At 49.0% G+C, this 12,691-nt stretch overlaps 1 non-coding gene across 1 annotated transcript; it reads left to right on the top strand.

Moving 5' to 3' along the window:
- Nucleotides 1-11,822: 11,822 nt before the first annotated feature.
- Nucleotides 11,823-11,897, top strand: Trnas-aga (transfer RNA serine (anticodon AGA)). The gene has a single exon. It is a non-coding gene; the product is annotated as a tRNA-Ser (tRNA).
- Nucleotides 11,898-12,691: the final 794 nt, after the last annotated feature.

Raw genomic sequence — 12,691 nt, forward strand, 5'->3', positions numbered from 1 at the left:
GGCAGCTCTCCCATCAAGCCAGCGTTGTGAAACGCCTGGTGGTTGTCAGGCAGGGTGTTTCTGCTGCGCAACATAAATTGCTTCGCGTGCTGTGTCACGCCAACACGTCGCCTCCGCCTATTGTTAGAACCATGGAGGAAGGAAAATATAGGAGGGAGCATACCGCAACGCGATTGTCGCCGACTGTGACGGCCCAACACGTGATGAAAACGTCACAGCACGGAACAAGCGTCAGAGCGCGCGATAGGTTTTAGTACTCCTGGCTGTTTCTTTTTAACACGAAAGTGTTTTATGCCGGGGTCCACCAAGACTTCACTGACGTATTTCCGTCACGGAAATACGTCATAGAACATAATACAAAGAAAGAAACCAGAAGAAAAAGTTCCACAAACATGCAAAATTTGGAAATCGAACCCACGACCTCTCGGTCCGCGACGATAGATCGCCGAGCGTTTAACCCATTGCGCCACAAACGCATTTGCAGAGAGCTACACAGACACGCCTTATATATCTAACACTCCTCCGTGTACCCGCGCTCTTGCTCGGGGCGGTGCCGCCGCCTACGAGCAGAAAAGAGAAGTACTGCATTATGACACTAACGCGCACCGACAGTGAACGCTTCGGTGGTCTCAGCACTACGACGCCTCGATGCCAGCATTCGAAGGGACGCTGGCATCAAGAAGCACTACCAACGCCACCTAGGTGGCGTTCACCGTACTCAGCACAGCGGAGCGTGGCCTCCGCAATTAGCTCTGAAAATGTTTCTGAAGTTGATCGCGGAGGCTGCAATTACGACGCGCTGTACGCGCTGATTTGACTCGGTGACGATTCAGTTACGTGCTTTGTCTTGCGCGTTGTATTAGTGTGTCAGTTACGTGCTTCGTCTTTCGCGTTGTGCTAGCGTGTGCAGCGTAGTGCAGCTTCCATATGCACGACGGTTGCTCATGGTCATCGACGTTGGTAGTCGTGATGGAGGAGACGTGCCACCAGGCGTCAGCGTGGGTGCATCAACGCCTAAGGGCGCTTTAGCCACAAAACACCAATAGACATTATATATCAATGTGCAATAAACATTACACTACTTCTGTGAAGACACGTTTCACTTTCGTGTTCTATACCGATTCCTATATAAGAGGGATCAACCACATTTTTTTTTCGATACTCATTCTAAACCATTAGAAACTCTTGAAGTAAACAAAAACAAAAACAAGGAAAAAACAAAACAAGGAAAAATCTTGTCGCTTCCTGCATGTGTGCAGCTGCCGGCCGAGCGCGCACCGAATAAAAACTACCAGTAACCAAACATCTCAGAAAATCTCAGATTCTCCGTGATCTCGACGCAAGAGGTCGCGTGTTGGGCCACCACTGCTGGCTACACGAAGCGTTCGCTTGCCAAGGCTGGCTGCGTGACGTAATGCTCCCTCCTATATTTTTCTTCCTCCATGGTTAGAACCCTCCTACCCCCCCCTCCCCCTTCCCCGTCTGAGACCGTCAGCGCAACGCAAAACCCGGCTATCGTTTTCAATGCTTCGTCATTCGGGAGAAACTGTCCGCATTGTTTCTTTTTTATTATTAGTTTTGCAGAGGCCCAATAATGTATTCAATGGTTACAGTCTTCGGCCCGATATGTTATCCTCTTACCCGCCGCGGTGGCTTAGCGACTATGGTGTTGCGCTGCTACGCACGAGGTCGCGGGATCAAATCCCGGCCGCGGCGGCCGCATTTCGATTGGGCCAAATTGCCAAAAACGCCCGTGTCTCGTGCATTGGGGGCACGTTAAAGATACCCTAGGGGTCATAATTAATCCGGAGTCCACCCACTACGGCATGCTTCATAATCAAATCGTGGGTTTGGCACGTAAAACCCCAAATTAAATTCTAATTCATGGTATCTTCTTCTCCGGAACGCCTAATTAAAGCGGCAAATTTATATTACACGCTCTCGGATCTCTAGCGAAAGCAGACAAGTTCTCTAATGTTACGTCTTATTTGCGATGAAATGGCGTATAGGGAACTGTAGGACGTAAAGATACATAAATGAACGGCGCATATGTGTGTTGACGAACAGCTGAGCATTTAAACGCAGGCACTGAACGACCCTAGCCAAGTTGACACTTTGATCCAATCTTTCTTAATTTTTTCGCTGTCACTCAGCATGTCTGCAGCTTCGGCGTCTCCACCACTGCCAACGTTTCCAAGAGCTTGCCGACACACATTTAAGCTCGGGGGAGACCGGACGTGTACCCTCATATCGTCGTATAGACGCCACGTCAAACTTCGTTTTCGTCAAGTCAGCCCAGATTAGGTATATAGCGAAAACGTTCATTTTACAACCTCCTCACTCAAGCCGTGCAGCAAACCGTTCAAAAATAGGAAGAATAAGGAAAGATAAAAAAATGGAAGAGGTTAGTTCAGGTCACGAGACACCTGCGTGAACTGGTGCTTGTCGGGTTTATCTTGCAAAATGAAAGTTTTGCGCCGCGAAAAAAAAAAAAACCCGCACTGCTTTATTGAACTCGACACGCGATATCCGCTTGACGAGACGAGTACAAGCTCTGACATCGAAGCGTCGCCGAAAGACACGCGAAGCACGCGGGAACCTCACGTCGGAGTTGGAGCTAAACTTTCCTATACTCTTCCTACTCACACCGTGAGCCTCGGCAAACGTACAACCCTCTCCTCGCACGCTCCAAAAGTGTACGCACGCTCGCATGCACGCAGCGAGAAGAATAAGATTACACGCGGCAAAGATCGATAGTTTCGCCGCACCGAGCTTTATGGCGAAGAGTACACACTGACAGGCAGCACTGGCGGTCAATTTCGCTAAGCCCCACTATAGCATCGATGTCAGGCAAGCTCGCGTGAAACTCGACGTCCGCGTCGTCAAAAAATTCTCCCGCCGCCCCACTGCCGTCTTCTTCAATTTCTCCGTGATGTATATGCGCCCCTCTCCTCTCTTCTCTCTCTCTCTCTCTCTCTCCCCTCCTCCGTCGGCTACTGTCGTCATTGTTTTCCCCGGTTCTCGGAGAGCGCTTAACTTGATTACCGCCGAATGCGACAGGCGTTGCCTCGACGCTCCAGCGACAGCATTGTCCTCGCTCCTAAACGTTCGACAGACGGGCGAAGACGTGAAATGAGAAAAGAAAAAAGTTCCAGACGTGGTTGAGGTCGGTACCGTCGCGAGGCGTCACGCTGAGATTTTCAGCGTGCCTATTTCGCCAGAATGACCGACGTGTACTTGGCGAATCTTTGGCTCACTTTTATTGCCGATAGCAATTATATGGACACTTCAACCGGATTTCTGCCGTCGGCGTCGCCGTCACCGTCGCCGTGAGGTTCCCTATAGATAAAATCTTCGCCGCGCGCCGTATGCCCGAGCGGAAGCGTGCGGGGACGCGCGCTATCACGGAGAGCGAACGCACTCAATCTCCCACGCGCAAGCAAGGAAGCGGGAAGCCAGCGCCGGAGGGAGCGGGGGGGGGGGGAGGGGGGGGGCGCACTTCTACTCTGCCAACAACCGCGCTCGTCGCTCGCTCGCACCGTCGCTTATCTCTACACGGCTCTGACCTTTACGCGCCGTGCATTCACCGCTCAGTTTCCGTTGAAGCGATAGACCGCACGTACCTTCGCCCGTTGCTGCGGCGTATGCGCTTGCTGCCAGCGTTTTGACAGTCGTTGTCTGCAGTCATTCAGTGTGATCTATTCATGTTTGTTTGTGCGTGCCCACACCACGCTTGTTCAATCAGTTAGTAATAGTCGGGCCACATTTTCCAACGCACGCTACACATGCAATGCTGCCCGGGTCGGCAGTGCAGCGCTACAGGTGTGTCCCTTCGCACGCGCTGCCCACGGGAAGCGCTTCTCATCAACACCACCGTTTCACACGCGCCTTCTCGTGGTCATCGAGTCTCTCTTCATGTCGGTCTACTTACGCCGCAGCACACCTGCTTACTTAATCAGTTCATGTTTACTACAATTCATATTGCTACCAAAGCCGCTCACCTTACTTCGTATGACATTGCTGTGTTGCTATCGCATTCATTGCATCGCCCTTAGGGCGAAACTGTGACATTTTTTGGCACTGTTACTTTTCAAAATATATTGGTCAGGTTTTGGAATCGCAAAATTGCTTAGATGCAGAGGTAGAAGCTCTGTCGCATATTGTCTCTTCCGTGGGCCGCAAACAAAAAGTTTCTATCTCATAAATTGAGTATGATTTAGCCGAGATGGTCGAAATTTGACTAAGACGATTATGAAAAAAATAAAAAAGCCCCGACAACAATGACAAAGACGACGTTCACCTCTCAATGGAGCATCTTCTTGAATCTGGCATGATGCCTTCTGTCCCATTTTGCATTTATTTGACTTTATCGTTGTCACCAGTTGGTCCCATGGCAACACAATGGCGATAGCTCACTGTGTATGGATAAGAGACCACAGTAGCACCACAATCAGGGCAGGTGTAATAGTGCCGCTCGTCGCCCGATCTTCTTTCTCAAATGCATGCGTAATTGGTATACTGCAGCTTTGCAGCAGATCGTCCACGCCTTCACTACATGCTAACTGTGGTCCATCTGCAGGTGTAAGAGAGCGTTTTTAAAGCGACGCTTTCTATCTCTCACTTACACAGTGGAACTATCTTAACAACTTACACAATGAAAAAATCTGTGCATCTGTGCACACAACAGAACAATCTGCGCATCTGCGCACACAATCGTTGAACACTACAGTTTACATTCGCAGTTGTACCGATAAGAACAATGGTAACTGCAACGCCACGCTACCCAGACGAACTGTATATATCTGCATTACATCACGCGCGTCACACAATGCATTCCCAGCCGTCACCATGGGTAGGCCGCGGGTGCAGCACACGGCAGAAGCAGAGGCTGCCGTACGCGAACGTAAGCGCGAGCGCGATCGTGCCCGTATAAGGCCGATCCCGTGTATGAGCAACGGCATGCAGTCCATGAAAGTGTCAGTGTGTGCGTGTAATCAACGGCTACATGATCTGAAATAAAGGCTATGCAACTTCACCAAATGTGTCTCGATTCAACTTCAACGTTCAAAAAATACAATCCTAAACATGCAATCAAATCACATATGCATCTCATGTGGTCGCTCAGCATTTCTTGGGTTCGTTGCGTGATCGTTGGCTTTGGACTTTGACTTCGATTCAGTTTACATGGGCGAAAGCTTCGCGTTCAACCATCTTTCTGTAAGAAAGTGGCTTTTTTTAATTTTTTTCTGGTATATGTACCGTTAGAGAAAAGGCGGGCCTGTGTAGCAAGACTCGTGACCAGCATGTGGGAAACCACGTCATAAGATATATGTGATTTTTGCACTGTGGCTTTGCCGGAGGCGCATGCTTCCTTCTCTGATGCAAAGCGACGCAGAGCTCTCTGCCGGTCGTAAGTCTATGGCTATGGATCCGTCGGTGGCGATTTGGAAGGAGTCGACGACGGGGAGGCAGAACGGATGAAAACTAAATCTCGCACTACGTCTTTTGCCACCTCGTGTTCCATGACCATGATCGTTTTTAATGCGATAGCGTCAAATGGCCCTTTGAGCGAAAAAGCCGGCGTCTCTCATCTGGACAAGCTGAAACGGCTCTTCAATTCCCATTGGCTGCGACCCCACGTCACGAGCGCGCCTTGACGGAACAGAGCGGGCGAAAGGGGAATCCTGCTGCATCACTAGCGCGCCAGGTGTTGCGTGAGGGGAGAAGGCACAACAGCGACGCCACGTCACCCTCGCTTTCGCAAGCCTGTGTTTTCCGCGCGTTCCTTGTCCGCGCAAGCTCTCGCATGCGTTCTATCTACACCTCGATAAGGCCAAATCAAAACGCGCTAAGCTTCTCAACGCGCTCGCTTGCCCGCAAGGGGTGCATAACCAGAAGAACCACTCAGCGGCGTTCAGTTGGACACTAATGCTTTCGCATTCGCAACTCATAAGAATTGCTTAGGTGTCCACGGATCACTTTTTTAATTGATTTCATTGAGCACTTCATATATATGCCTTTTGGAAGTGTACCTTAAATGCTGATCCCCCCCTCTGATTCTGTTAAAGCTTCGGCGCCACCCAACCCATGTTCTGAGCCATTTGCCAAAATGATAGCTCCCGACCTACGCCTTGCCTACCCTGACACCCCCTTCGCCATGTCCTGGCTTCTTACCATGATTTATTTGATTTCCGAAATAGTCCGCTGGGGTCTCACTAACGTTTTCCCCCATTCGATCAAAACTGGTGTCGCTCCTCCTATCTGTTGTCACCCAGAGTCCTGGTGAAAAAGGACAACACTAGGATGTACTGCGTCGATTATCGCCATTAAAACGATACTACGAAAAATTACGTGTATCCTCTTCCACGTATCGATGAGGCACTGGACTGCTTATGCGGTGCCAGTTAAAAAAAATCTGGCACCATGTAAGCATTCCAGTGCGTCGTCAATACGTATAAATATTCAATAAATTTACGTTCTGAATACTGGCCAATTGCAGTCAATGAAAAGGATCGCGAAACAACCGTTTTTGTCATCCCCAGATGGTTTCTACCAAATTCAAAGTCATGCCTTTCGGAATATGTAACCCCCTGCAACAATCGAACGCATGATTCTACGCAGATTTAAGTGGTCCACATGCCTATATGTTACCTTGATGATGTGATTGTTCTTACACACACATTTGAAAGCCATCTCCGACAGCTTTCAGCGATACTCGACGTTTTCCGACGCGCTGGCCTGCAGCTTAACTCTGGTAAATATAATTTCGGCCAACGTCAAAAACGAGTACTAGGCCACCTCGTCGACGCTTCTGGCATACAGCTTAATCCCGACAAAGTTGGCACAGTCAGCTAGTTTCCACCTCCTCGTTCGTCATCTGATGTCTGAAGTTTCCTTGGGCTCTACTCGTACTTTCAACGCTTTATTAAGAACTTTGCCGAAATCGCTCGTCCTCTCCTCGATCACCTCAAGAAGAACGTCACTTTCTGTTGGGGATCCGAACAAGCTAACAGGTCGCCTCATATAACTGAGGCGACCTGTATAACTGATGTCACCGATTTCATTTAACACGAAGTGATTCTCCCCCATGGTGCTCCTCGCCAGCTGCTCTCTGTCAAAAGTTGCCGACGACCTCCTCCGCTCCTGCTCTACGTCTCACAAATTCACCACGGCGTAGCATTCATAGACAAACGGACTTACCGAACGCGTCAACCGTACACTCGCCGACGTGCTCTCTATGTACGTCTCCGATTATCACCGAGAATAGGACTGCACTTCATCGTTTATAACGTTTGCGTGCAACTCGTTGCGTCACGGCGTCACTGGTTTCGCCCCCTTCCATATGTTCTTTGGCCGCTGCTCACTCCTGCCTCTCCTCTCCGTGCTCCCTCCCGATGCCAACTCCACAACCTTCTAAGCTCTCGACGCCATTGTTCCAGCAACCGTGGCAAGGGACATGATCACCATCTGGCATCTCAAAGTGCTCGAATACGTCTCTATGACCGTCGTCAGCCGAATGTCAATTTGAACCCCGAGTCTCTTGTCCTGCTGTGGCTGTCTTCTCGTCATATCGGCCTGTGCGAAAAACTGCTGGCTCGTTACGTCAGGCCTTACGGGTCTCTGAGATAAGTGACTCACCTAACATATAAGACTTCGTCGTTGTAACCGAAGTCGTTTGCTTCTCCAGTGACTGATATTGTCTCTCGACTGAAGCCTGATCACTCGAACGTACATTAAACAACCTAAGACGCACTGAGACGGTGCTTGCCGCCGGGAGTTAGTGTCACGTAATAGATTGTGAGGAGGTAAAAAGGCGCTTGACGCAGACGACGATGAAGTGGCAATTATAGCATTAGTATTATAAATTGTATTGTTTAGGAAAATTATTCTGTCTGTTTTGATTACTAAATTGCACAGTTTTGTAGTTTCTTCTAATAGTATTTAAAAGTTCAGGCGCCCAATTCTTGGCCACTCACCCAGAGTGGGTACGTGCCATGTTTTAAATACATCATCATCATCATCATCATCATCATCATCATCATCATCGCTCTTACACAAGTACTCTCATAGCAGTCTTGACGGTAAGCTCCCAGTGGTACGCGCTCAATCTGTAAACACATTTTGTAAACATTCGTCCCCACAGCAATATGTCTTGCAGACTGTCTTAATGGTGTAAACTGCTTAGCTGCTGTTGTAGCAAGGCTTGAGGACTTACTTGTGCCCTGAAGTATGAAATAATAATGCTTATTTTTCTTCTTTTTTGTTATTTTAAAGCGAATCAAGGCTCGTGTCGTCGTAAGGTATCCCTGGGAAAATGTCAATGATAATAAAAATGAATATGGATAGCCCAGGGAAGTAGACAAAAGAATAAACATTGAATAAAATGGAAATATAAAAGAAGGGATTCGGGGGGACTTTATAAGAAAGAGAGAGTGAAAGGTAGGCGATTGGCATCGAATATAGGCGAATTAGAAATGGTGGCGAATAGAACTATTGCAGTCCTATATTATTGCTTGGACAAGCACGTGCTCGGATTGCAACTGCGTCGTGCCCTGAACGCCAAGCGGACTCGTAAAGGTGAAGCCGAACAACACCTCTTGCAGTGATCAACCAAATGGCGGGAACTTCGACTCACTATATTGACAACATTTTAAGGCACAAGCCTTATATGCCCCATGAAGCAAAAAATACGGCGACTGTCAGGCGTTAACATAGGATGGCAAGAAAACTCACGTGACCAGGTGATGACGTCACGTTCCCGGCGCTGGACTTCCTGCAGCTCAAAGTGTGGAATCGTGCGGTGAACAGCCACGTCATGAGACGGGCGCCGTGGCCCACACCTTAAAAACTGACCTGGCCTACTCCCAAAATGGAATAAGGTGGATTAAGGCGGTTTAAAGAGAAATAAGGTGGATAAAGATGGATTAAAGTGGATTAACGTGGGTTCAGGTGGAGAAAAGTTGGCAGAAATGAGAGCAAGGTGGATTAAGGTAGAGCTTTAATTTAATGTGATAACTTAGACAAGTCCTAATGCTTTCACATTCAAATCACGTAAGGATACTCAAGTGACTCAACTTTTTGAAGCCGAGTTCCAGTTCATGATCGTATTGTGCTTACTGTTACAATGATGGAAGAATTAAAGAACGAAAATAAATTTCTCAGTGATTCAGTGTCCCAGTGTTTCAGGCGTCTAAGGCAACACGAAATTGTGGCCAATCCAGGCGTGTCTAGATGAAGGCACTGCAGCGCAAGAAATTTATGCAGAAAAAGAAAAGGAGAAACAAAGCAGGGTCAAGTGGGCTATCAAGAAAAGGGTGACAGAGAAAAGAAATTTGTGAAATGAATGAAAGAAGGAAAGTGCAGAAATAAAGAAAGAAAGTATAGTAGGAAAGTGTTGATATCAGCTACTTGTCTTATAGCACGATTGGCATAAAAACAGTCGAACCGGCATAAGGGCGACGTTGACAGAAGAAAATAAAAGAAGAGCATGCAAGGCAACACGCACGCTCCAGACTGGTGTGGGAAGAAAAGTCATAGAACAGATAGGTATATGAGTCATGAAGCGTCAGGTCTATAAGAGATTTAGGTTTGTGCGCGGCAGGGAAGCATTAATGATGCGCACAAGTTGTATCAGCAGGACCCTCTTTTTTTTATGTTGTTGTTGATAAAGACGGGCTAATCTGCTGAAGAAAGGCATCTGCCATCGCGTAACTGTGTATCGACGTTATGTGTGAGCAGACAGGTGCAAGCGTACAGTTGCATACAATAATTACTAGACGGAACTCGGGTGCTGCGATCATTCAGCCAGCGTGGAAATGACGGGAAGTCCATGGATTTGTCTGGTCTTCGTGCATGTGGATTCAGACGCTCCTGTGGCTTTGTTTATTATACGTACGCTTTATCTGCTTTCGTTGTCCTAAATTTCAGAGCAATGTATACTTTTCTAAGTGCAGAATACTCTGCGAACACGCAGAATTGCTACTAATTGCAGCGGTTCAGCCTGTCGAGGTGGCCAAATCGAAACGCGCAAAGCGTCTCAACGCGCTGACGTGCCCGCGGGAAATTCACAAGGGCGTTCTATGCCGTTTGTCGATGCATGCGTCCGTAGCGTGACTCTGCCTCTGGACACGGACGCGTTCGGACGCAAGATGTCGAGCTCTGCAAGAGTGGTTTCAGCGGTCGCGTGCCCATCGTAGCCAACATGGGTACCATCAAATCGTGACTTTCTGTGCTCCGAACACTTCGAGGTCAGTGACTATCAGACGAGCCCTGAGAGCTGCGGCATTTCTGCGAAAGGCCACTGTGGCATCGTAGTAGCAGGTTTCTTCAATACTTTTCATCTGGTCATGAAACTTCCGCGTAACACTATTGGAGAGCCTCATATAGCGCCCGCAGTGGACGCACCACAGCGCTGGCGCAAGTAGAATGTGTAATGGAGCAGAGGCCGAACGGACGCCACAGGCGTTCTATGTGAACGCTCGCTATTGCGCAAGGGTCGACTACCTGTATCGGCGTGTGTTTATCGTCGACACAACGTGCACACCGCCTCGCTGTTTCTGTGCAGTGTTCAGAAACTTCAACGTGAATTGCGAAAAAAGTTGTCGCAGTTTCACCTTAAAGGCGAAGCATCAATTGCGATAGCAAATTTGTAGAGAGCTATACGGAGTAATGATAGTAGCTTTATCAGCTGTATAAACTTGGACATGCAGCAGCACCGGCAACACGCGTAACTGTTGTCGACGCCGCCTGCGTTTGCCCGCGTTCGCACAAAATGCCTGCAGCGTTGGTGACTGTTGCCGGAGCCTTTGATATAAATAGGCACTTGGTGCCGCAGCTAAACGTCGCCTCCCATCCCTCCCCCCCCCCCCCCCCCCCACGGCCTTTCGCGCGTCGGAAGAAGGCGCGTTGTTCTACATATATGGTGATTGTAAAGGAGGAAAGAGACGCCTACTTCTGCAGCCCTTAAGGGAGCACGGCGCAGAACGCGAGTTTGTTGTCCGCCGTGCGTTCACTCCCCGTGAAAGCGCGCGTCCCTCGCGCCCTTTCACTCGCATATACAGCGTTCGGCGCGCGGCGACGATTTCATCTCCATTGACGTCATACGGAACCTCACGGCGACGGCGACGGCATAAATCTGCTTTGGAGTGTCCATATAATTGCTATCGCAATAATAACTTCAACGCCTTGTTACAACAACGCCTGCTGCTGCAGCTGCAAACCGGTACACATGACGTCACGGCGGTCGGCGCGCAGCCCCACGTTTGCCGGCGTGCAGCCGCCGCGCGCTCGCAATCCACCAAAAATACAGCCATCCATTAAAAAATATGTGAAATTGCGAAACGAAACAGTCGCGTCTGCCGAGTCAAATTTCGATGCTTCCCTCATTTTTTATATATATTTTTGTTCAGTATCCCTTTAGTAAACCTCAACAATTGGCATGGCGGAAGTTGCAAACTAACACCTTCCCAAACCACCATATATACTCCCAAGGCCTAGCCAGGTGTCTACACCCCCGAATGTAAGCTCTTCGAGGTTACAAAGGCAGATTTAAAGCACATTTTATTCGAATGCAACAATCTAAAACCGAATCTAAAACCGAAGAGAGAAGGGCAACTCTCAAACGAGCAAGAGTGGGAGGGTGCGGTGTCTTGCTCGGACCCGCCGGTTCAACTGCGGGCCGTCAGCTGGGCATTGGAAGTCGCCAAAAAACAGGACCTCACGACCATAGCATGCGGCAACGGAGGACCTGTCTTTTGGCGACTTCCAATTCCCAGCTGACGGCCCGCAGTTGAACCGGCGGGTCCGAGCTGGACAGCTGTTGAGCCTGGTTAGCTCAGATGGTAGAGCGGCTGCCCCAGAAAGGCGGTGGTCCCGGGTTCGAGTCCCGGACCAGGACGAATTTTTCTTCAACTGCGAGGCTTTCTTTCGAGGAACCCGGTTGGGTTTCCATTGTAGCAAATTGCTACATTTGGGTGGATGTCTCAGTTTCCCTTTAATTACTTATCTCCACCTAGCGGATTTCCGCTGAACTATAACTTCAAACACTTGCCTTTGCTTGGAGTTGTCGTCAAATTCGACTTCGCCCTGCCATCTGCTAGCCGCCTGGTTAGCTCAGATGGTAGAGCGGCTGCCCCGGAAAGGCGGTGGTCCCGGACCAGGACGAATTTTTCTTCAACTGCGAGGCTTTCTTTCGAGGAACCTGGTTGAGTTTCCATTGTAGCAAATTGCTACATTTGGGTGGATGTCTCAGTTTCCCTTTAATTACTTATCTCCACCTAGCGGATTTCCTCTGAACTATAACATCAAACACTTGCCTTTGCTTGGAGTTGTCGTCAAATTCGACTTCGCCCTGTCATCTGCTAGCCGCCTGGTTAGCTCAGATGGTAGAGCGGCTGCCCCGGAAAGGCGGTGGTCCCGGGTTCGAGTCCCGGACCAGGACGAATTTTTCTTCAACTGCGAGGCTTTCTTTCGAGGAACCCGGTTGGGTTTCCATTGTAGCAAATTGCTACATTTGGGTGGATGTCTCAGTTTCCCTTTAAATGTTCACCTGCGCCACAGCGTCTGCTCGGCGTCTACTTGGCGTTTGTTCGCTACCGTCATCACATGCCATGCTAGAGCGAGATAGTAAATTAATGATGCAGTGAACACTTATGCTTTTATACCACTCCGCATCGTCAACGCATCACCAATG

This window comes from Dermacentor silvarum, chromosome 3, assembly GCF_013339745.2.
Source record: "Dermacentor silvarum isolate Dsil-2018 chromosome 3, BIME_Dsil_1.4, whole genome shotgun sequence".
Taxonomy (NCBI): Eukaryota; Metazoa; Arthropoda; class Arachnida; order Ixodida; family Ixodidae; genus Dermacentor; species Dermacentor silvarum.